The sequence below is a fragment of the Engystomops pustulosus genome, chromosome 9, assembly GCF_040894005.1.
Source record: "Engystomops pustulosus chromosome 9, aEngPut4.maternal, whole genome shotgun sequence".
NCBI lineage: Eukaryota > Metazoa > Chordata > Amphibia > Anura > Leptodactylidae > Engystomops > Engystomops pustulosus.
In genome coordinates, this window is record NC_092419.1 from 37,902,127 (window position 1) to 37,923,747 (window position 21,621).

General features: G+C 40.3%; 1 long non-coding RNA gene across 1 annotated transcript in view; it reads left to right on the plus strand.

Annotated features, from left to right (window-relative positions):
- LOC140077614 (uncharacterized) overlaps nucleotides 1-14,407 on the plus strand; it is a 105,956-nt gene extending 91,549 nt beyond the window's left edge. Inside the window, exon 3 of the long non-coding RNA XR_011849798.1 lies at nucleotides 14,147-14,407. This is a non-coding gene — a long non-coding RNA (uncharacterized lncRNA). The remainder of the gene's footprint in view (nucleotides 1-14,146) is intronic.
- The last annotated feature ends 7,214 nt before the right edge of the window (nucleotides 14,408-21,621 follow it).

Sequence of the window (21,621 nt, forward strand, 5' to 3'; positions counted from 1 at the left end):
ACGCACGAACACCTGCAAAGTGAAGAATAGTGTTATTTCAATGTGTTCTTACAAGTAAAACATCTGCAAACATCTGGAATTTTTTTTTTTGCACTGTTCTTTTACTGTTCAGTTTTATTAAAAAAATGCTCGGGTCTCCCATTGACTTCAATGGGGCTCGTTATTCGAGACGAGCACTCGAGCATCTGGAAAAGTTCGTCTCGAATAACGAGCACCCGAGCATTTTAGTGCTCGCTCATCTCTAATTATGTCCCATCTGCATGCAGCATGTCATAAGACAGGAGGAGCTCAGCAGATTATATATGGTTTTCTATTTGTATCAGCATGTTATAGCAAAGGAGTAGCTGAGTAAATTGTTCATAGTGTCCTGGTGGTGTATTAGTGTAGGACAGACCTCTACTTCATCACAACTGACATTTATTAAAGGGAACCTGTCAGAAAAATAAATATATTTTCATAACCTGCTCATTTGTATTATTAATAACGGACGGAATGGAATACTTGTGACCTGCTCTAAAAAGTAGTGTTGCCAGAATTTGTGACAGAGAACAGCTGGCAGGTGTCCTTTAATGGCAGTGAAAGCCATTGACACTTTCTACTTTGTCAAAGTGCCCCCTCCTTCTTTTAGATGTTGAGCTCATTATTGATAATGACCAAAATCAGTTTTATCTAATAGCTTCCAAATAAAATTAAATTCCAGCATTGTATGGTACATTTTTAAACTTCCCAAACATAACTTTACTATATGCCACAGATCTGTCATTTTTAGGAAAATTCACATTTCAAATTAATGCAAATCAACTTTTTGGAGTACCACTGGCAAAGCTTTTTGGTGCACCCATTACTTTCTTTCTACAGATTATGTAAAAAATAACAGTTTTCTATTAAACAAAAGGACATCTTCAGAAAGTGCAAACTGTCCACCGCAATTCTTTATAAACTAGTGTGATCTGGTATTTATTAGTTTCTGCATTTATATCGAGGGCATGTTTAAACAAAAGTATTTTTTCCTTTTACCTTGCCATTTCATTTTCAACTAAAGTTTAACTGTCTATAAAATACCCTCACTATTGAACTTTTCTTTTTCCATGAAACTTAAAAGGTCGCTATCTTCAAAATAAACTTTACATAAATTTATACTACAAGTGAAGACATAATAGTGAAGACTTTCTCATTTTATGCAAAAAAAAGAATGGTCTTTTAACGGTTTACCTTGGCTCCTGTCATGCTTCCTTCATTAATTATAAAATTCCCTTTCCTTCTAAAATCTCTGATTTCTAGATAGCTTGGTAGCTTGAAAACTAGATAGTTTGGCTTACAGAAGTTTCAGTTTCACTTATTGGCTATGAGAGAACTGCAAATTACAGTTAGAAGCTGGAGAGAGGAGAACTTACTCTATTTCTCATACACACTTGTTCAAAGTTTATTGAAAGTTAGAGATTTCAATTAAAATATAATGTAAATTAAGAAGCAGGTGTCCTATGAAATACAGGTTAAAACTGATAAAACTCTAAACTCTATACTTACTATGAGAATAATACATATCGTATTGCTATCAGGGTTATAATAAAAAAAAGTTGCTAAAGTATATCAAAGTTCCACAACTCACTGAACAGCTCATTAAAGGACACCTGTCATCAGGTCTCGGTCACTTTTACTGTCACTACTACCTGTTGGAGCAGCTCACAAGGATCCCATCCCAGCTTTTATCTAGTAAATTCATACATTAATCATTGTAAAATCATCTTTTCTTTATTATGTAAGTGATGCTGGTCACATGGTCAGAGGCAGTGATGTCATAGCTGTCCCCCCTCCCCTCTCCTCCCCCTGCTTATGTCTGTGTGTAAAGTATAGTAAAGCATTGCTGGTGTGTGTGCTGCATCTGCTGACATGCTGCATCCTCCTAATACACAGAGACACAGACATCAGCTACACAAGTACCTGACATATTCTGCTAAAACATGGCTGCCTGGAGCTGTTGTATCTCTCCTATACACACACATGCACACACAGGCTGCAGGGGGTGTTGCCATCAGCAAGCACATGGAAGAGACATTACACCATTATACAGGCTGTCAGTCAAGCACCGGGGATGTGGCTGTGCCTCCCACTCATGAATAAGCTGGACAGCTTGAAAATGCTAATGACTCATTGGACATTTCACAGGTCATTTGCATACAGCTTTAGGACCTCATTGGTTAAGTTTACAGGCATGTAGAGGGACAATGATGGAATAGAGGCAATGCTTTCTAATGGCAGTTTATGAAAATATATTTAGTTTAGGGGGTTATTTTGCCTGACGGGTTCTCTTTAATTCATTGGAAATATGAATTAAAATTATACAAAGAGATATCCACATTACAAATTGTTATGCTGGGTCAGGTAACAAATCAGTTAAACTGAGACAGTGGGACGTGAGAAAAAAAAAAACCTTTCCAGCTGTCCCTTCTTAATTGTACCTACCTACCCCAAGAAGTAGGAAACAACTGGTCAATGATCCCTTCCTGCCAACACAGACATAGAAACAGAGCAATACAACACCAATGCCAAATACTGATGAGAACCAAGAGGAGAATGTGGTACGAAATCACGAGGCAAACTGAGAACAGAGAATTAGGAAAAGGGTCAAAGATAGCAGAAAACTGAAGACTAAAAATGAACATTAGCTCGCTCAGTACAAGCAAATAGCAAGCAAAAAGCTATAGTCCACAAAACTTTTTATGAGATACGAGAGCCCTTATCCAGAAGTTGATTGGATCAGTTCTCTGACATCAGACAGGGCAGTAGTGAGAGTATGGAGTCTGTTAACTGCTAGTAAACCAAAGTTTCCAGGAGACTGATGGGTGTGCTGGAAATCAATCATGTCTGCTAGGAAAGGAGTAAACCGGCGTTCACTCTAGCAAGGACAGAATGGAACAAGATTAGACTTATCAGCATATTCTGAGATGTACTGTATGGACATAGGATAATTCAGTCACAGATATTACAAAAAATAATATGAAAATCAGGTTCCCAGTGTGGTGCATGTTGTTTTGACCAGTGTAAATGTACAGGCTACAGTTAACATTTTATTAAAATGAATCATATGTAGCTGAGATGTTGGGTAAAAATTAGAAATGGGCGAATTTGAAAAAAATTTGATTCGCCCAGTTCAACAAATTTTTTGGCAAAATTTGTTTCAACCCGAATCGAATCATTGCAGATCACATAAAAAACAGGTATTTCCTGACTGCAGAGAGTCTGTAGAGTGTTGTAGAATGTTGTGCCTTGCTCATATATGCATATGGAGCGTGGTTCTTCAAACAATGCTATATTTTAGTATGACACACACATGACAGCTGCCGCTCTTAGAATCGCTTCACTTTTCAATTTCATGGGCACTTACAGGGACCAACTTGACCAGTGAAGCAGAAACGCAGCCTGACAAAGTAGCTTGTGTGTCAGCTTGTGTGCCCTCTTTTTACACTGACATCAGATAAATCTATAGATTACAACAGAATCCTGAAGCTTTTAATTCCTTCTGAGAGATGAAATGAAGGGGAAAACCAAACATGGTGGCAACATCTTAGATGGGTGGAGGGTGAGAACAGCATTATAGAAATCACAGGGTGTTCCAGGGAGACAGCGGTCAGTTGGCAACAGAATGAGTAGGTCGCTGAGTGGCAAAATGACAAATTATGGAGGTGGCAGCAACATTGTTGGCCACAGAGTGGCACAGTGACAGAGTGTGGAGGTGGAGGCAGCAGCAGGAGGTCAGAGAGTGGCACAATCACATTGTGTGTAGGTAGGTGGCAGCAGTTGCAGCAGCATGAGGCTATAGAGTGGCACAATGACAAATTCTGGTGGTGGCAGTAACATGGTAGGCTACAGTGTGGCACAATGACAGAGTGTGGAGGTGGTGGCAGCAGCAGCAGGAGGTCGGAGAGTGGCACAATGACAAATTCTGGAGGTGTCAGCAACATGGCAGGCCACAGAGTGGCACAATGACAAAGTATGGAGGTGGCGGCAGCAGCAGGTGGTCAGAGAGTGGCGCAATCACAGTGTGTGTAGTTAGGCGGCAGCAGTAGCAGCAGCATGAGGCCAGAGAGTGGAACAATGACAAATTCTGGTTGTGGCAGCAACATGGTAGGCCACAGTGTGGCACAATGGCACAGTGTGGAGGTACCGGCAGCAGCAGCAAGAGGTCAGAAAGTGGCACAGTGAGTGTGGAGGTGGGTGACAATTGCAGTCCCAGGTAAAGATGGTGGGAGGCCGATGGAGCAACTGGTAACAGGTGTGTGGCATCAGGCGGGTGGCTGCATCAGAATAGTGGCTGAGGCAGGCTAATATTGTAATAAATTGGAAATAGCTTTATACTAAGAATATCTCCCAAATACCACAAAAATATTGAAAAGGCTCCAGCATTAATATATGTATATGCTAAGAAATTTAGATTGTGACCCCCCACTAATTACAATGAATAATGTTGTTAGACAAACACTGAGTACAAAGCTGAAGAATATTCAGTTTCAAGCTATAAAAAAGCAGTTAACATGGAAATGTCATACTCTTTCATATTTAGAAAGTGTACAAAACAACATTTTAAGTTTCTAAAGAACGATTTCTAGACATGAAAAAAAATAAATTTAAGATTTTTTGGCAAAACCAGTAAAACACATCAATCAATAATACACATATTTTAAAAATCAAATAAAACAAGTTTCATTTTGTAAAAATATAAAGATTTCGATATAAACAATACACCTTTCTTCTGGTTACGGACAAGAGAAAATGACATACGTTTCAAAATTTTAATGGTTGGATAGTCTATAGTCACTGCTGCTTTATTTCCAGAGCCTGAGGGTTTTTAAGAACCAATAAAACTTCTGAGTGGTGCATAAGTCAGGTATTACAGAATTTTGGCAAGAATGTGTGAAATAGCATACTGTAAATGAAAGCAAGAAGAAGACACTTTTAAGATAGATGGGATAATGTCCACATAGAATATACAACACAAAATTTTACTCCCCACAGAGCTTTTTAAAATTTAGTAGGTTTGAATTTCCCGTGAACTGTATATTTTCCAGATTTTTTTTAATAATAATATATGATGTCATTTGAATATTTTGGTGTATATTTATGAAACAGAGTACAAAAAGATTTATCATTGATATTAGAAACCAGACCTAAAACAGCAGATTTGATGGGAATGATCTTTAGAAAATTACAAGTTATTTAAAGGGGTATTACCATTACAGCTCATTAATGTGATAACATTGTTTGCATAATAAAAAGTTATACAATTTTCAAATATACTTTATCAAGCAACTCTGCTTGCTGTCATTCAGTAGAAAGCTTCTATGTTTACTTCCAGTGGACAAAAATCTGACCATATCACACAGGTGCACGGCTCGTTAGTAACACACAGCTCTGATTACTCTGTGATATAACGAGATGTGCAGCTGTCTGACCACTGAAAGTAGACACAGTAGCTATCTATGGAAATAAAGCAAGCAGAGATCTAGTAAACCATGAGGAATTGATGCAAATTGAAGTACATTGGAAAACTGTATAACTTTTCATCATACACATAATAACATTAATTTGCTTTAAATAACATGTAATTTTCTAAAGATCATTCCCTTCAAATCTGCTGTTATAGGTCTGGTGAATACCCCTTTATGGCAAGTTTTAACTGTATTTATTAATAAAATTGAAAAAGTGCAGGGTTAAACTTTGACCAGCTAAAGCCTTAATAACTGGTTAAACCATCCTCCTTCCTGTATCTTGTAAGCTTTACTGTGTAGAATGAGACAGGTTAAGTGTAATCCAATCATTATGTATAGATGGTGGGAGAGTTTGTTACAGCTCTTTCTATACACATTTGTCATTCTTACTTTTTTTTTTTTATTTCAGGGCCTGCGCAGTGTAATTGATTATGTCCAAGAGATTGCATATACCAAAGTACAGTAAACTGCAGGGAACCTGTCACCTTCCTCCTTCCTTTCAAACCCCCAGTATTGCCTTTTTCTGCATTTTAATTGTATAGAGTTGCATCTTGTCCTATTCTTTTCTGAATAAACATTCTTTTAGAAATCAACTTTTTGCTCTCTTAATAAAAAACAAGTATCAAGGGGAGAGGGAGCTCAACCTTGCAGAAAAGATACCTCTGCCACCACATGGCCGCTCAGACTGGAAAACTCCAACCTTCAATGTGTACTCTCCCCGTATTCCGAATTCTCACAGAAGTGTGGTGGACCTGTGGAGTCTGCCGAAAGCAACTAAAGACAAGCTGAAATCATAGCACATTACACATATGCAAGGTATTGGTGGTTGAGTTATACATTGAAGGGCAGTCCTTTCCATGCTGAGAGGCCATCTGGAGGGAGGTGCTCAACTTCATTGCTCAGCTCCCCGCCTTGTTGACTTAATGTTTTCTACAATGAGGGAAGATAAAAGATATTTTAGCCCCTTAACGCCAAAGCCACTTTTCACCTTCCTGACACGGCCCATTTTTTCAAATCTGCCCTGTTACTATAAGTGGTCATAACTTCGGAATGCTTTAACATATCCAAATGCTTTTGAAATTGTTTTCTCGTGACACTGTGTACTTCATGTTAATTGAAAAATCTTGGTGGTATGTTTTGCATTTATTTAGCAGAAAATCAGATATTTGGTTAAAATGTGGAAAAATTCTCGACTCTTGAAATTCAAAATGATCTACTTTTTCCACAAATAGTTATAACAGAAAAAAAACTTAATAACTAACATTTACTGAATGTCTACTTTATGTGGACATGGTTTTTTTATGCATACTTTCATTTTTGTAGGATATCATGGGGCTTTGAACATTAGATGCGATTTTTCACATTTTCTGTAACACACTGAGCATGCTACGCAGCCAGGACCCGGCTCCGGAAGAGGATTGCACAGCCCTGGGGCACTGACAGACCCTGGGGCTGCGATCGGAGCAGCGGACCCCTCAGTCGCAAGGGGGTCCGATTACTGGGAAATGCCCTTTACACGGCACGGTCAAGCGTGACTGGGCCTTGTAAGGGGCTAACACCCGCGATCAGAGGAATCTCCGATCGCGCCTCTTAGAGGCGGGTGTCGGCTGTAATATACAGCTAACACCCGCAGCTTCTGGCGCTGGCTCCGTCCAGGAGCTGGCACCAAAAGCTTGACGTAATTGTGCTGAAAAATGCGGGAACGCACCTCCCCCCGTGCAGTACTATTACGTCAAATGTCGGTTAAAAGGAGTTTTATTCAGGCAAGAATAAGAAAAGAAGAACTGTATACAAATAAAGTGCAGAAGAGGTTAATACTAGGGCTTTAAGAGGAATTATCTATAAACTCCCAGAATGTGAATTAAACTTATATAATTATACTTATTACACGTAGTGAAATGATTCAGAATGCTGACAAAGGCATTTTTTTTAAATAAGCAAAGCATAGGCTATTGGAACCTGGCACCAGCTGAAAATGACATTTCTGCTGACAGGTTCACTTTGCTCACCTATTTGAAAACAATTTAATAAAATTACATTTAAAAAGTTTCATTCTTAGCTGTTTTTTTTTTTTGGCTGATGTGCGCTGAATGTTACATGATAACTAACTATAACATAATTTTACTGCATTCTTTCACAAAATAGTCCAAAAAAACACCCTCTAGAGCAGTGGTGGCGAACCTATGGCACGGGTGCCAGAGGTGGCACTCGGAGCCCTCTTTATGGGCACCCTTGCCATCACCCAGGGTAGAGTTTGCCAGACAGGACTTAAAGCCTCTTGCAGTCCCAGGACCCCAGAAGGAAGCTACAATGATAATCCAAACTTCTTCTCCTTCCTTCTACTGTATTGGTGTCCTCGGGTGCATGTACAATTAAACCTGTGAAAGAGCAGGTAGTAGTAAGTTACTGCTTAAATTGTCGCATTGGCACTTTGCGAAAAATAAGTGGGTTTTGGTTGTAGTCTAAAAGGTTTGCCATCACTGCTCTAGAGCCATTAACTTCACCCTCTGAATATCCACCAAATCCCATAGCACCATGATCATCTAATTAACATATTAAAAACCCTAACCTTTAGAGGAACCTTTCATCAAGAAGGTCCTTTCCATATGATGACAGCCTTTTGATTTTGATTGCAAAAATGTCTTTGTCGTGGATCTGAATAACTCTACAGATTTTGTATTTCTACTTTTATATTACTGACTCCCTGCCAGCAGTGTGTAGTGAGTCCAGGGGTGGGGTCGCAGTTGAAATGCCACATATCATTTTTTACTCCAAGCCTTCTTCACTTACTCCTGATTTATCTCCCTCAGAGCCTTCCCCTCTTACGTTAGTTTACCACTGCAAGTAATTCTTGTTTGAACTGCCACCCCATGGGACTCACCACAGACGGCTGGCAGGGAGACAACTAAAACTCTGGGGAATTATTTAGATACATGACAAAGACATTTTTTTAAATACACATGCCAGAGTCTATTGTAACCTGTCATCATGTAAAATGACCTACCTGTTGACAGGTTCTCTTTAATATTTACTGATCAGTATATTCACATGTGTATGCACAATTCCAACAGGACTACTTACAAAAGATATTCTACCATGCATTATCTTTGAATTCTTTTTTTGCCTTTACCCCAAACCATTTTCTGTTGGGGATATAGCTGGGATATAGAAGCTAAGAGACACCTCTTTAAGATATATACTGTGTTATATTTTAATAAGTCTTGCTTATTATATTGTCACATTTTGCTCTGAGATTTGATTTCACGGATTGGAAATGTCATCATTAGACCATCATCCCATATTCTAAATAAAGTGGTTAAGTAAGAATTAATCCTACTTTATTTAATCTGTACTTTGTATATAGATGCAGCACATGCGGATTCCTTTTTTCTTTTGCTGACTGTAAACTGAGCATCAACTATCTGTCACAACATCTTAGAAGCTGAAAGATTGATATGGAATTTAATCAATAGCAGATTTTCTTATGTGTGAAGCCAAACAATATGTGCACAAAACTCTACGTTCACACAGATGCAACAGCACATTATTTTCTCCTGGGTGAGGAAAACTATATTGTAGCTCCCTCCGCTTTGCCAAAAGCAGAATTTTTGCTTGATAATAAAAAAAACCTCCCATGCTTCCAAACATATGTGATTTTTTTACATTTTGTAAAGAAATAGGGATTAAAATAAATTGCTGCTTACCTGCAGTTAAAAATTACACAATGCATAACATTACATTATCATGAAGAGCAGTACATTATATATCCAATTATTATTTTTTACTACCTGTATTTATAAAAAAGGAAAACTAAATAATGATTGACAATATATTAGTTGACTGACTGGCAGGTGAGAGGGCACTACCCTACTGTTTAGTACCCTGTATAGTAGATTATCAAAAGCTTTATAGTTCACACAATTGTGTATATCATGGCCAGTCTTTGGAATAAGTCCTCAGTGTAAAATTTATAGAGCTGTGACAACCAAGACTGAAGTACATTGCATGGTCAGATTGCTTTTTTTTCTCTTTGAATGAAGAAAGAGGAGTGGTGAGTCACTGCAGCTACATTTTACCCACCATAGGGACTAAAAAATTACAGACAGAGAAAGCATAAGGAAAATTCTAAATGACAATGGGGCAGATTTGCCCATGGCAACCTATCACAGCTCCCCTTTAAAATATTCATGAGCACTGGTAAAATGAAAGCTGAGCTGTGATAGGTTGCCATGGGCAACTGGAAATATTCTGACTTTCAGATACTAGATAAATCTGTCCCAATGTATCATCTGTTCACATTTGATTTTCAGCCTCTTTCTCTGTCCATTAAGTACATTTTAATATGCGCTGATGAGTGGGATTTTCCCTTAGATTACATTCTGCCCTCATTAGTTGAACACTTCTTTATCCCATTCCTAGCTAACTTAATTTATTTCCACCACAGCTTTCTGTCTCCTGTTGACTGTGCTTTGAGTTGTTCACAGTTAAGTTAGCTGAGATGGACAAAATATTCATCCACTTACACTTCTCCCCTGCTGGCTTGCTTTGTATGATGCCAGGGAATTGGTCAAATCAGCTTCTGGACTAAGACTCTGTCATCTCGTATAAAGTTTTCTTGACATTTCCCCATTCACTTGTTAAAAGTCTTATTTAGATCCTGCTGACATTTATTGTGACTCTGACACTATTTTGGATTCCTTGACTCTGACAATCTGTTCTCTACTGCAATCTACTCTTTGTGCTGATCCAAATCTGTTAACTACTCTTCTATGTATAAATTGTCCAGTCATTGGGAAGTATTTATCAAGGCTTCTGCGATAGCACTTGTGATTATGCTTTCCCTTTCCACCACTCAAATGCCAGGGGGACTTGGGGTGGCATGGAGGGGGGCACCCGGCAGGGAGTGGACCGGCATGAGGCCTTCCTGTCCCTGCTTCTGCATACTCACTGCAGCCAGTGAATCTTTGTATGTGAAAATTAGCTTACTGCATTTATTTCTATGCCAAACCCCCACATTTAATTCTATTCAGAGGCCACCACTAGTTTATTTCTATGTGCACACCCCTGCCAGATACATCAGATCCTGCAGCCTCTTGATGTATCTGGTTGCACTGGAGCAGCAGCAGTGCTATCATATGCCAGTGTACGGGCATTGGCGTATGATAAATAACCCTCCATGTCTCTGTGTTTGCATCAAAAGGGAACATCAACCAGTTGTTATCTCCTGCTTAGGGTAGGCTGGGCATTTAGGTATGGACAGCTGGGATGGGGATTTAACTCCCTCACTGCATAACATACAATTCAAAAAATAACCAGAAATAGTGTTAATCCTTGTTGTTGGAAGGTGTATTATGTATTGATGAAGAAGATTTACTACTCTCAGTTATTTATCAACTATACACAAATAAAGTGGTCAAAATCCTGAAATTGCCTCTCTATCGACTCATCTTGTTATTATAGAAGCATAGCATTGGTTATTGCTCACACAAAAGCAGCCATCCCTTCTTCCTAGTCGCCTGCTCATGCACTTGAATAGCATTTGTGTATACTGATACACATACAGCTGCTACTTAATTTTATCGTATCCATGGAAACACAAGACCTTAAAAAAAACTGTTCATTCTTTGTGACCTCTGTATTTATGAAAGAAATCACTTCATTTATTTTACTCATGTCTTTAGTGTGTCTAAGATTTAAAAAAAAAGTTGATAAACATCTTACTTTGAATGGTAATAAAATTCAATAAACAATGCTAGAGTTTTGGAAAGCAACAAAAGGCATTTAAACCAGTTCAGGATAAGAGTAATTGCCACTTCAGTAGCAAACAATATTTATTTTTTCGAACATGTTCTTTTAATAGCTGTAACGTTTTAATCTTTAGTAATTAGTGATGATATATTTGCAGTGTTTTTTTAGGGAGAAATCCAGGTCAGGATTTTTACTTATAAACTCCTTTTTAATCTAAGGCTGATATAAAAGTCAGTTATGCACATTTTACCTATTTCTCTTTTAAAACAAAGGGTACCCCTAAAGTGTTCCCAGAGATGAATATAGTTTGGTACAAAATGTGCATATCAATCCAAGAACAAAAGCAAAAGACCTTATCATAGTGTATTCAGGAGGGGGTGTGGTTAGGGCTGGTGACTGCCGCATGACCCACGCCAGTCACCGCCGGCCTATGGAACGAGCAGGGCAGTCCAGGGAAGAGGCAGCGCCTCAAACGGCCCCTCATGAATATGTCGGACCGCATTGTGAGTGTTCCGTCATTTACATTGTACTCCGCCGCAGTGTTAGATAGCATTACCGGAGGTTTCCGGTAACTGTATCATTCTAACACTGCTTTGTTTGTTTAAGCACTAGGAGCTGCGTACTTTAGCCCACAAAGAGTACCATGTATGGCATGATTAACGTATTATGCAGCATGGCTGAATATTGCACTTATATTCCATATCTTATCTCTAGTCAGGGAGATGGTGTACGAGCAGTCAACCTGGCACACATCCTGACAGCCGTTTAGGCATCGAAACCTGCCTCCCCTTTCTTCACCGGCCTTGCGCGCTACCGACCGGAGACACAGATGCATGCACAGTTGTCCAGACCAACATGAGCATGCAGGGTTGTAGAAGAGAGGACAGATGCTTTGTGCATGTACGAGAACTCACATGGGACCTCATCAGGAAGGTGGTGAGTGGGAAAGAAGGGAGGAAGGGCATGGATGGCATATAAATGGAGGAGGGGTTCGATGTCCAGAGGTCTGTCAGGACACCTCCAGAACTCATTAATCATCCCATATAAGGTACTCTTTTTGTTTTAGGGGGCTAAAGGAGGTTACAGGTTCCTTTTAACATCATCAGTTTGATCCATGCATTCACTATATATAAGATCTACTGGTGACCCTCAATTTTGTATTTACTGACTGTGATATGGAAGTCTTGTATCATAGATGCACACTGCGGGCTACACAGTGGTAGTTCCAAGACACTAGACCCAGCTCATACAAATGTAACACTGATCAACAAGTGTGTCAGCTAAGTAGTGTTATCTATCTATCTATCTATCTATCTATCTATCTAGGTAAACGAAAGCAGGCAGCACTCCAAATCGTATGGTGAAAAAAATCTTTCTTTTTATTCCATGCTCAAAAGTACATCATAGTGCAGCAACGTTTCAGCTCCAAGGAGCCTTTTTCAAGCTCCTTGGAGCTGAAATGTTGCTGCACTATGATGTACTTTTGAGCATGGAATAAAAAGAAAGATTTTTTTCACCATACGATTTGGAGTGCTGCCTGCTTTCGTTTACCTACCTTGGAGGACTTGAGGCCTAGTCCTAGTGAGCCTGCACCCACTACAAACTACTTTCTTCGTGTGCTGTTTGGACTTTCTTTACGTATCTATCTATCTATCTATCTTAGTTACTAAGATAGATAGTTATTACTCCTAGCCGTGCGCCGGGGATTGCAACTTTACCATGATATAGACATGATAAACCCCTTATCATGTTTTTAAATAAGCTAGCTATCTAAAGAAACTCATCTCAAGATGTGTTGTACCAAAACAATAAGTAAAGGTAAGCACATCTGTAATAGGGAAGCTACATTATGTTTATTCACATGCCACAACCCTTACACTATGCAGCTCAGGGTATTTTATACGAGGGATTGTTGGATGAGAGATCTGTAATTGAGCTCTCTATGGTTATTAATAAAAAGCAATCACACTATATATCACTCACAGCAGCTAATAACAGAATGATATCATGAAGCTTCCCTTCCTTGTACAATAACAAGTGACATTTTACATTTTGTAACCCATTTACTGCTGCCTGAAGATTGATTATCTACCCGGCTGGTATAAGTTACTGCTCTCTTTATATATTCTTAAACGTTAAAACTGAAAATGTAAAAAAAACTAACAATGCACAATAGTATTGATAGGGTTTTATGTCCAAAATATAAATGAAATACAAGCGGTGTAATTATTTCTTCTAAATTGATGGGACTTTATTCCCTTTAAACTAAATATTGATGCAAATGGGATGCCGTTTATCTCTGCGGTGCTTAGCAGTTCCACAAAAAGTAATTTGGATTAGTTATAATTGTGCCATACAGTTTTCTGACCTCTAGCGTAGAGTAACCTTCAGAAGACATCATATCATATTAGAAATAATGGTACCCGTAATAGATATTCCATGTGACCATTATATCAGGATGTGTGGTAAGAATATAAGAGGGAATTAGACTGCATTGTGTCTATGGAATGGAGTGAGAAGTTGATTATACATTGAAATTTGTATAGTGTCTTTAAATTCCATGTGGATGTAGGTGTAAATCTATCAAATAGTAAAAAGAAATTGAACAAAATACTTTTCATCGTAAACAAACACAGAAAAGAGACAATAGAAAAAAACTGATTTTAGGAAAGAAGATGTTCCTGTCAACACCTACTGATCCTGGCGCTCTGAGAAGAGAGTTGGAGCCAGCAAGGGAACTGCAGTCTTGCTGTTGTTAAAGTGTCATGGAGCTGAGCTGTTCCTAGTAATGGCCAGTATACAGAGAATAGAGCTGGACTTCTGCTTACATTCTCCTTGTGCCGGAACCAGGTGATCAGTGGATATCTGTGTATGCTGCAATGATTTAATATTGATTTCTTATTTTTTTACAGATGCTTGAAAACCCTTGAATTGTGTCAAGGAGTAAAATAATAAAAAATTACTTCAACTTACAGGCATGATATGTATTGGAACATCTCCCTATATCCAGGTGCTCACCTTTATGTAAGGTTGTGAAAACATTTGAAGGTTGACAACTTGGAAAACTGAACCATGTTAATAGATCAATGCAAGACAAAGAACTGATGTTATATTGTATGTATCCTCTATCTACTGAAATAAAGCAGGAGACATGGCATACAAAATAAATGATCATGTAGCAGTTGTTATGATTATATTTCATTTTTTTCAAGGATAACACTAAAAAACTGTACTTTATTTTTTATGCTTTGCTTCAATTGCATTACAGTTTTAAAGTGTCATCTGGTTTGATATATGTAATTACTCACTTTAAGGATGATAATTGACAGACATAAAAGTCACTAAAACTAATTAAGACTTTGCAAGATAGTAGTAGGAAGAAGGTCTAGCGACACTGTGTCCTGTATTGATTGTCTGGCCGTCGAATTTCCCATTGGCCCGGTTCTGGCTATAAGCCACTGGATTAGTATTTGCTGCTTTAAAATGGATTAGTAGGTAAAAATCTATCATTGTGCTAAACCAGCTTTATTGATTTGTTGATTCCATGAATTTCTTTTGCATACATAAAATAGTAAAAGTGTTACACTGCCAATGAAACCATGACTGCTCTGATTGTAGAAGAAGGAATTGCTGGGTCATGAAAAAGATGTAATCTATAAAGATACAAAATTACGTGTTCCAAACAGCTAAATGGGAATTCTTAAAGGACCTACCTCCTGTGACATCATCACAAGCAGCTGACCAATGAGACCATAGTGTGTACTTTTGAAATACATCTCAACAGTTGAAAAGAGGAGATTTTCCTGATTACATTGCTGTCATCATTGCGTTTACAAAACATATGTGTTTACATAGATTAAAAAACTGATGCAATAACAAACGTGTTAACATTGTGTTAATGCATGCATCTTGTAAACAAATCTAAGCTGTTGTAATGGGTTTCAAAATGCATGCGTTAAAGCCACGTGTGAATGCAAAACTCAGAGGCTGAATCATGTACATAAGTGAAAATGTGAAGGTTCAGTAATATAACTTTTGCAACTAGAGAAGAGTGTAATAATGAAACATATCTATCTATCTATCTCATATATATTGTAGGAGATTAGCTCCGGGGATCGTCGTCTCCTAAGCAGACGACCAGCACACACAGGGAATTCACACAATGTGAGTAAGGTTAAGACTGGCCTCAGCCAGCTTTATTTGGCAGTACACAAACTCAAAACATAAAAATAATACCTAAGTCTCTCCGGCACTAACTAAACATCGAGGTTCCCTACCTCACCAGGTGCTGGCCTACTGCCAGCCACCCCAAAAACACAGTAACAGTTCACTGCCACAGCTCCACAGGCCTTTGCCGTAGCCTGTCTCTTCCCCAGGGTGGAGCCCAGTGTGAAGTCTGCCCCATGTATTAGTGCAGCCCCTCCAGCTGAAAACTAATCAACTTAATTAGACAGACCCAACTTTTCCAGGTCTGTCTTCTACTCAGCTTTTCATAAGGCAAAATGCACATTTTATGCCCAAAAGCTTCTCTAGTGGCAGCCACTCTGCCACATATCCTCCCCCTGTGATCAAGGCCGTAGGCCTGATCAATAAGCTTAATTCTCCCTCCGGGGTCAAAGCTCCTATATTGGGGTCTAATCCCTACTGTTCCTAAAAGCACTGCAGAGACCCTACTATCTACTACATCTTCTATATCTGGAAAATGACAGCTTTTTTCCTTAACTGCAGGAGACACAGACAGCTCAAAATTAGTCCCAGCATCTCTTCCTTCACACAACTGATCATCTTCAATCATGTCTCTATTAACAATGATAGATTTTCTTCTCCTCTTTCTCTTGCCTTTTACTGGAGACTCCACATACCCCTCAGGGCTTGGCATGGTTAGGCCCCATCTCTTCATCACCTTGTGGATGCCGTCACACCGGTTACCATCCACTGAGGCATATGCACTGTGCTTTTTCCCCTTAGCATTGCACACGACACGCACGGGTTTGCCCGTTTTCCAGTCTTCAGCTTCGGCACCTTCTTTGTCATTGAAGGGGGCATTACCGTTCAGAACCAGGGCACGATTCACATTGGTGAGCTTCTGGTCACATGTCTGCAAAGCTGTGCGCTTGCTACCTCTGAGGTCACAACCTCCGCTCTCGGTGTAGGTGAAACTCATCTCAACATCAGCATCATCCTCATCACCTCCAGCTAACACTTCGGACTTCGGACCCAAGTCCTGGCATGGACTTTCCACAATGGCAGCCTTAAGCTCTTCATGGCTTGCACTAGGTTCCTGGCTGACCTTTTCCTCGGTCAGTCCGTCATACGCCTTGCTGGCCAACACCTCAGTCTTCACCGAGTCTTTCCTGTGTAGGAATTTCGAGGGCTCTGTTGACATTATATCAGACACCGCCTCCTCACATCCACTGCAGTCATCACCCGGTATATCTTCAAGGCACTTCTCACCATCCAGACCATCTTCACTTTCGCTCTACAGATGATCAGGCAGATCTACCGTTGGGTGCAGCTGTGCTGGAGTCTCTGTAGGGCCCATCTGGGTATTCCTCCACTTGCCCAGAGAACGCTGGCATGCACTATGACAGAGACAAGACGACAGAGCTTCCACACGTACACAGCAATTCGGCTGGTCCCTTTGTTGTAGACTTGGCGCCACTTCAACCTTCTCCACAGGTTCAGCAGGCTGAGACAGCTCTTCACCTGTCTTCGGGGGGTAACCATTAACCCATTCTTCGGATTTTCCCAAGACTGTATTCAGACTACTGGTTATAAGCGATCCCACTTGGGTGGCCATCACGGTTGAGACTACAGACTTAGTCACACCCAGACCGCCTTGTACTGCACCAGCTTCCCAGCCCAATATATCGGACGTCGCACCTGTAACAGTGTCTCGGGCACCAGTCACTGTATTTGTCTTCAATACGGCTTTTCCAGTTGGCTGCTGAAGAAAAGCCAGGTTGGACTCCTGTTTCCCCAAACCTTTGCAAGCAAAGTCATTACTTGTGGCAACCGGTGGCTCCAGAATGCCTATGAGAGGCCTTGATCCAGTCACTGTAACGTCAGTCAAGGGCTTCTCCTCCTTCTCAGCAACTTCACGATCACTGCGGATGCATGGGCGACCTTCCCTCACAGAGTTGTAGACTGCACTCACCACACTGCAGGCAGAACTACCAAAGGGCTGGTGCATCCCATGTTCCACCACCTTCTGTGGATCTGGGGTCCCCTCATCCGTAGGTGTATGATTAAGAGTGGCGCTTCCACCCTGTTCACACACAATTTCAGTCAGCACGCCGTCATGCGTATTCTGCGGTTCATCAGCAGGTGTACAGGGGTCTGGTTTACGCCTGGTCTCCTTCCTAGGACACTTCTGGTGCCACATCACGACAGAACACACCTGGAGGTCGGCATCACCATTGTGGCACTTTCTTTTGTTCCCCGAACACGTCACATGTGAACCTCCCATTCACTTTTCTTTGCAAACACTGTATCACAGAAAGGACAGTACGAGATATCAATCTTCAACTCATGTTTCTGTAATATATGTCTCTTTAGGTCATCTTTTCTTCTATAAGACACGTGACAATTGTAGCATTTATACCAGTTATTCCGTAAACCAGTATTCACATGACGCTTCAGTTTATTGATGCTTCTTCTGGCCTTGTTCACACACGAACTCAGTACCTCAATCTCCTCAGAAGCCTCAGGTGTATCAGATGTCTGGTCTCCCCCTGACATTTCCTGAACACTGATGTGAGACTCCTCCACAGGTGACTGACACAGGCTATCCTCACCTCCTGCAGGTTCTGAGCGAGTAGCTGCTTCTCTAGGAAAAAGGTGATAGACACCGAAACGTCGCTGGTTTTGGAATAAACCCTTCCAATTTTTTCACTTTCCATCTGGAGTGCTGCCTTGTTTTTTCAGATTTATATATATATATATATATATATATATATATATATATATATATATACATTACACTGCTCTATCCCTCTCCTATCTTACCTTGAGGTGGATGGGGGAGACTATGCATGAAATGTAGCTTCTCGTGGATTATTGGTTTACATACAAGTGTAAGGAAATCTGTCTGAGGGTGTAGGTTTGTTATTTTTACATTAGTTAGGGCTCCTGGCAGCTGGGACTGCTGGGAGTCGTGTGAGGAAATCAGCTAAGATGAGGGAGAAGGGGGTGTGTCTCACATGTACAGTCTCACTTCACATTTAGTGAAGGCTTGTTTTTAATAAGACCCAGCCATGAAATATTTTGTAGTCTACTGTTTGTAAATATAAACATTTTTTTCATGGAAGATATTTCTTACACAACCTATTTTGATGATCATTCAGCATCGGTTAGCATTCATCAAACTTCTATCGGAGTACATGAGACCCACATGTAACATATTGCTATGTGTCAATCACTGGTTCTATTGTGATCTTTTGAGTATTCCGCGCACCTAACGTGCCTATAATAGTTTCATTGATTTATTATCTCTCGGGATATGTGGAAATATTTCTTCAAATAGGTTTTATGTTACTTGTATAATGTAATTAGGGGATATTAATTGTTATTTATGCATTCATATCTGACATTTTATATATATTTTATTTTTTTCATAAATATGTTGTTGATGTACATACTTTTATGACACAATAATCTATTAGAACTGTATAAATTTACATTGTTCTATATAGGACTCTTATGTTTCTACATCTATATAGGTACCAAGGATAAACATAACCATAGGAATACATTGCAGCATGCCATTATAGACGATTGATTCACCTTATGTATGTGGAATTGTTTTATTGGTGTACATAAGTGGCATAATCCATCTTCTGGCCTGTATGATATGTGATGTTACTGTTTGCTACTGTTATACCAATATGTCTATATGGTGTCCTGCATGAGGGCAGTACCATTTGGGGAGCATTGGACCCTTGAGGAAGTCTCCTGCTGAAGACAATATGCATGGGGTGACACCACCTCCATTCTTTGAACATTGTCCATTGTTTTATATTTAAATATATAATATGACGCCTGCCTTGCTATACTACATAAATGTTTGTGGGTATTCTACTTTGATATAACACTCACCTTTCCATTATTGTACATCCTATACTTAGCTTTGTCATTGATTATCTTTTGGGTTTGATATTTATTGGGGCTCTTGTGCTCTATTAGTCAGGTGCAGCACACTAGTTGGCATATATTTTCTGGCTATCTTATCAGTTGGACCTTATATTTTGAGTGGACAATGTCATGTTTCCCATGATATGAAGGAGTTGGTTAAATGACCATAGCTGGTTCACACAACCATGGTTTCCATAGTATTACAGTAGTCTTATTTAAAAAAATTTTTGGTCTGTGTCTCATGTCTACACTTTGAGTTTTTGTATCTACTTTTTAAGCCTAATTATAACACAACTATTTTCTTGGTTCTGTGTCTTAACGACCTGGCTCTTTTTGTATTTATGCTTGCATTTTTTACTCATCATCTCCAAAAATCCTCCAAAGACCTTAGCTTCACCAGTGGCAATTAAATGGTAAACACCTGCAATCGGTGCTATCACTGATCATGGGTGCTGGTGGTAGTTATTTGCTGAAATATCCAAACCCAAAACACACAGAGCTGTATGATCCAACAATTCAATTTTTATTCAGATAATTCCATTAAAAAGCCATACATCATAAATAGAGATGAGCGAGCACTAAAATGCTCGGGTACTCGTTATTCGAGACAAACTTTTCCCGATGCTCGAGTGCTCGTTTCGAGTAACGAGCCCCATTGAAGTCAATGGGAGACTCGAGCATTTTTCAAGGGGACCAAGGCTCTGCACAGGGAAGCTTGGCCAAACACCTGGGAACCTCAGAAAAGGATGGAAACACCATGGAAATGGACAGGAAACAGCAGGGGCAGCATGCATGGATGCCTCTGAGGCTGCTTAATCGCACCATTATGCCAAAATTATGGGCAACAGCATGGCCATGACAGAGTGACCGAATGAGGCTAGATAGCATCTAAAACATCAAATAATTGACCCTGACACTATAGGGGACAGCATGCAGAGGCAGCGGCAGCGGCAGCAGCGGCAGGCTAGAGAGTGTCATGGCAACATACCCTAAATGGACTCAGGCTTCAAACCAATGGGTGGCAGAGAGGAACCAAAGGAGGTGAGCAAGAAGCGCTCAAATAATATCGGTACATGATAAAAGTTTGCCAGTATATTTTGTGGATTACACAGCAGGGTGGCGACAAAGTTAACATGGAAGCCATGAAAACAATCCAAAATTCTGCCTGACACAGCTCGTTTGATAAGGGGACCATGTATGGAGGCAGTGAACTAGTAGTAGATTAAAGGTGCTGCAGTTAAAACTATGTTAGTTGGATCTTGGCATGGAGCTGGCGCTCCGCTGCCAGGCGAGCTTTCGCCAATCCAAGCCCCTGTCTCTAGGCTACTCCCCAAACAGCACTTCTAAGAACCTTTTGTATAAGATCAAGTGTAGTAGCGTTCTTATAAGTTTGGGATATGGCGGGTGAGGGGAATGTAAACATCTGCGCAAGAAGCGCTGAAATAATATCCGAAAATGAAAAAAGTTTTCCAGTATATTTTGTGGCTTACACAGCACGGTGGCGACAAAGTTAACAAGTTTGATGTGGAATGCCCTGTAATAGCTCTTGGGCGGTGTGCCTTTTAACACCTAGGCTCAGCAGTTTGAGCACCGCCTGCTGTCGCTTAGCGACGGCACTGCTGCTGTGCCTAGAGCTACCGACTGATGGCGCCATGCCCACGGATGGTAATTCGGAGGAGGAGGAGGTGGAGGAGGGGTGGGAGGAGGAGGAGGCATAGTAGGCCTGAAACACCTGGACCGAGGTAGGCCCCGCAATCCTCTGCGTCGGCAGTATATGACCAGCCCCAGGGTCAGACTCGGTCCCAGCCTGCACCAAGTTAAGTGTGGTAGCGTTCTTATAAGTTTGGATTATGGCGGGTGAGGGGAATGTAAACAGATGCGCAAGAAGCGCTGAAATAATATCCGTAAATGGTAAAAGTTTGCCAGTATAATTTGAGGATTACACAGCAGGGTGGCGACAAAGTTAACAAGTTTGTTGTGGAAGCCATGAAAACAACCCAAAATTCTGCCTGACACAGCACGTTTGATAAGGCGGCCATGTATGGAGGCAGTGAACTAGTAGTAGATTAAAGGTGCTGCAGTTAAAACTATGTTTGTTGGTTCTTGGCATGGAGCTGGCGCTCCGCTGCCAGGCGAGCTTTCGCCAATCCAAGCCCCTGTCTCTAGGCTACTCCCCAAACAGCACTTCTAAGAATCTTTTGTATAAGAACAAGTGTAGTAGCGTTCTTATAAGTTTAGGATATGGCGGGTGAGG